Consider the following 5,114-nt stretch of genomic DNA (forward strand, 5'->3'; position numbering starts at 1 on the left):
AAGGGGGTGGGGGGAGGGGGGAAGGAGAAGGATTGGGATGGGGGGAGGGGGGAGGCTGGGAAGGGATGGGAAGGTTAACAAAGGAGGAGGCTGCAGTGCTTGGTAAGAAATGTACGCATTATCCTGCCCATGCAATTGTAACCCCTCTGTACAGTATGTTCACAAATAAAATAAAATTAAAAAAAAGAAGTGTCTGCACTGATTTTGCACTCATTACATTTGACAAAGGAAATCACACCAGTGACTCAGAAAAATACACTAGATCATAAAGAAAAGATAGAGTGACAACAAATATTTTTGAGCGAACAATGGTCTACATATCCAGGATTATTACTCCTTTCCCCAAAGTTCTTACAAAATAACACTTTTTTCCTACTCAAAAACCACACATTGGCTGGAGAAAATGAGAAAGTACAATCAGTGAATATAAACCAAAATGATTTGTGATATCAAGTCCTGTAGAAATCCTCAACTCAAGAGTATTTTACAACTATGAGATCATGTGCAATAATGTGCCCTAATCATCATGTCTAATATCATTCTCTCTCTCAAAAGACATCAAAAATATTTTCCATGTTTATACAAAACCTTTCAAGGTTTTTTCTTTTTTTTGAAAAAAAATATTTTTATTGCAGGGCATCAGTGGCCTATGCCTGCCATCCTAGCTACCCAGTGGCTGAGATCTGAGGACTGAAGTTCAAAGCCGGCCCAGGCAGGAAATTCCCTGTGAGACTCTTATCTCCAATTAACCACCAGAAAACTGGAAGTGGTGCTGTGGCTCAAGTGGTAGAGTGCTTGCCTTGAGCTGAAGAGCTTAGGGACAGTGCCCAGGCCCAGAGTTCAAGCCCCATGATTGACCAAAAACAAACATACAAACAAACAAAAACCTTTTAAGTAGTTGTACAAAAATTGTTATCCCACAAAGCAGTTTATGAATTCAGTATATTTTGATCCATGTCACCTCTTTCAACATTCTCACTCATCATTCCCACCACTCTTTCCCTCTCTTTTTTTTGTGCCTATAAATGTATAAATAAAACACAAGTTGGTAGGCAAGTAGTTACAAATGAATTAACTGAAGTGTAATAGATTCTATGGAGAGCTCAGTAGTATAATTCTTTAGAAAGACTAAATCAAAGCCCAGAACAATACTAGAGCTTTTTTTCCCTCAAGGCTAGCTCTCTACCACTTGAGCCATAGTACCACTTCTGTCTTTTTTTCTGTTCATGTGGCACTGAGGAATTGAACCCAGATCTTCATTATGCATGCTAGGCTTAGGCAAGCACTACCATTAAGCCACACTGCCAGCCGTTGACTGACTTTTTGAAGGCACTACTCCATTTACTTCTAGTACCTGAGATTGAGCACTTGAGGCTGCTCAGATATTGGTGTTTAGAATGCTTTCTTTTAGACTTTCTTTTTTCCTATATCATCAGGTTGGCCCAGATGTAGACTATTCTACATTGTCTAGATATTTACAGATATTTCAAGAAAGAAGAAATTTTACACAGTAAATGATAAGTTTTTACAATCTTGGAAAGGTGGGGGAATGAAAGTGAACAAAAGGTCTTCAGAAAACAGCAAGTCTTGTCCTTGGCTACATGAACACCACAGCGAATGGGTTTCAAGAACAATCCAAAGCTGAAACTGCACAATTGACAGTGCCTACAGGCATCAGCTCAAGGGCTGGTCATAAATGTTCTTCCTTCTCTTTTGCATATCAAATCTTTTGTGAGCACTTCTCATTGGTAGATATTTTAATGAAGTCCACAGGAAATACATTATGCCCCACAGTACAGGAATGAATTTAGAAAGACCAGTGAGCTGATTTGTGTAAGAATTGGTGCTTTAATCTTGGTGTTTGTTTTTTTTAAACATTTTTATTGTTATTGTACAGGTGATATAAAGAGGGGTGACAGTTACATAAGCCAGGTAGAAATACATTTCTTTTTGAACAATGTCACCACTTCCTTTACTCTTTCCCAGTTTTCCCCCGCTATAACCATCCACAAATGTATAGTTCATTTTCAACAGAGTGTCTAGTGAGCGCCTTTGTTCACCTTTTGTCCCTCCATTTCTATGTCTCCCCTTATCCTCCCAAAGACAGATAAATGAACAAACAAGACAAAAATAAAATAAAATAAAAACAGAAAAAAAGAGCCTTCTTGTTTCCATTTCTTCGGTTTATTTCAATAATTATTTCATATGATCAGATGCACGCAGCGACTGCATCTCTGTGATCCTCCATAGGCATTCACACAGAGTGAGACCAAAGGGGACATTCTTTACTTATTTTTGTTGCACTTGGTGGGCTTATCTAGTTTTGAAAAGGATACTGAATTCCTTACTTTAAAATGTTCTTAATTTTTTCTTGGTTATCTTATTTAGGAAGCAATATCCATCAAGTATTGAGGGTTTTTTTAGGGTTTTTTTCCCACACATGCTCTCTCCTCTTTTCCTTACCTTTATTATGTTCCACTTGCTAAGATTCCCTTGAATTTTCACTCTACTGAAATTTTAAATTTTCTGGTTACATACTTAATTTTTATATTATTATATTTAATTAATATACTTTATAACAAACATTTTATTATACAATACATACACCACACACATGATATAACACATATTTATACCTAAATATAAGTGTAGTATTATAGTAAATTATAGGAATTCTAAAATAGTTGCTGTTATTTCAGAAATACCTGAGAGTCAGGCTCTGGGAATATTGTATATATGTAGGAGACATGGGCAAGCTCCTCACAAGGTTGGTAATGTGTTGTTGTGCATTGGCCTTTAACCTTGCATTGGATAGCCTTCTAGTCATATTTCTGCCTGGTGAAATAGAGGAGATTTGAGGCATAGCTTAGTATAACAGCTTTGTGAAGACCATGAACCGAGAGGACTTAGCTCTAGCTCTGAATAACTCAGAATAATTCTATTTTTCCCTATTTTCATCTTTACTTATCCTTCTCCATTGCCTTATGTCTCTAACTTTATAATCTCTCTAGTGTAATTTTTACTGAGATTAAACCTCATCTATTCCAGAAGGGTTTTCCAGGAGTAAGGTTTTACACGCTTGAGTATGTTTTGGGGTTCAAACTTTTTGATACAAAAACTTTAGGATTACTGTCATCCTCAAGTCTTGAAAATCATCTACTACATCCATGTCCAGGTATCCTGTTTGCTATCTTAAAAAGTCATTAAATTTTTTGTCATTTCTTCTATTGCTATGTTAATGTTATCTAAGAAATAGATGTCAATTGTTTAACCTGGCACTTTAGCCATCTACCCGTAATGAATACTTGTTAGAGAAATGACTTAAAAGCCAGTCTACCACAAAACTAGGAGCCAAATTACATTTTATTCTACATAGCTGTTTGCATAGTAATACTGAAGAAAAAAAAGAATAAAAAAGATCTTGTGCTGGGTAGTTTGTTATGTACTTTACATTGTATTGATTCATAATTTATACACCATACTGTTTTAACTTTTAAAACTTAGTAGTTTCTAGTTGTGCAATCTAATATGAACCCTTTTTCAACTGTAACTGTTATTAACATGATTTTTGAGACAAGCAGGTCAAGTCAAGCTCAAGGAGACTAAATTTGTCTCCCAACTCTCACATATGGAAAGAATGAGTTCTGTCTTTGAATCTAAGTCTGTCTACCTTCAAAGTCCAAATTTTCCCATTGTCTCTGACCACTCAAGAATTGATGAATTTTCATCATATTCTGGTTGTATCTCTCAGTGGAAAGGTATTAAAACCTACTCTATTCTATGGGCCATAAAACATAAATATTAGTCTTTATCATTATACTTTCAGTTTTCTATTGAAATCTTTTTCTAAGACATATATATATATATATATATATATATATCCTAACTTTATGCAAAAGAATTTGATGAGAAATGAGTATGTAACACTATGCAAAAAGCAGTAAAATTCATATATATGTAAATTAAATAAAAAGATGATGCAGCTGAATTGAATGTTAAATAGATTCTTCAAAATTATATTCTTATCTCTATTCCTGGAGGATCAAAGGTCAGGGACCTTGTACTCGGTCAAGAAACTCATCTAACTGTGCTGAAAGTAAAATGCTTTGATTCTGTGAGCAAGGCTTGGAGTGTGGGCTGAAAGATTTCAGAATATAATACTTATGTTATCTTTTCTGTGATGGTAACTTTTACACATAATACAGATAATCCCCTGATATTGCCTTCTGAGAATTTTGTTTCAAAAACTCCTTTTTCATTCATTAATGTGTGCTGTTGAGGAAGGAGCACATAATCCCAATACTTACGTGAGATGTGCCACTGTTTCCTAGACCTACCACCTTCAGAAAAAGGAATTAGAGGTGTAAATGCTATATTTCATGTGCCTGACCTCTTTTATTTGGAGGGATACTTATGCTATAAGTATTTATTATTAAAGATGTACTGGAGAAAAATGAGAACCACTCTCATTGCCGTGTCTTTAAGTGAATAGCATAGATATTATTAATGAAAACAGGCCATTTTCTGCCTTAAGTAAGCTTACCATGGGAATTGAAATGGCCATTGTAGTGTAGTGGTCCTCAGATCAGCGATATCAAAATCACTGGGGACCTTGTTAGAAATGAAAATTTACCTTTGGCCCCAAGACTTACAGGATTAGAATTATGACAGTAACAGCCTGATTTGACAAGCACTCCAGCCTGGTCATTTTGATACCTGATAAGAGTTTCAGATATGCTCTATAATGTGAAAATGGCAAACACAAAAATAACAGTTAACTTCCATAGACCACAAAGACCACAATAGGTTTAGGATAACAACCTGAATGGAAGGAATTCAAGGATACAGTTAATACAGCCTTCTCAGGAAATCAGGTGGTGTCAAAGAGGACAGATCTCTAGTCTCTTGCTTGGGATGAAGAGTCATCTAGTACTTCCACATCTATCTTATACTAGTTATTGTATGGCTAGAAAGACTTGAAGAGACCTAATCTATAACCCAAAGAGTTATACATCCAAGATTTTAAAAGTCAAAGGGAACCATAAAGTGCTACATATACAAATGTATATGTATATGTATACAAATGTTCTGTCAGTCTTTCCAGCTATTCTTCT

This window comes from Dipodomys ordii, unplaced genomic scaffold (genome assembly GCF_000151885.1).
Source record: "Dipodomys ordii isolate 6190 unplaced genomic scaffold, Dord_2.0 Scaffold17, whole genome shotgun sequence".
Classification (NCBI taxonomy): domain Eukaryota; kingdom Metazoa; phylum Chordata; class Mammalia; order Rodentia; family Heteromyidae; genus Dipodomys; species Dipodomys ordii.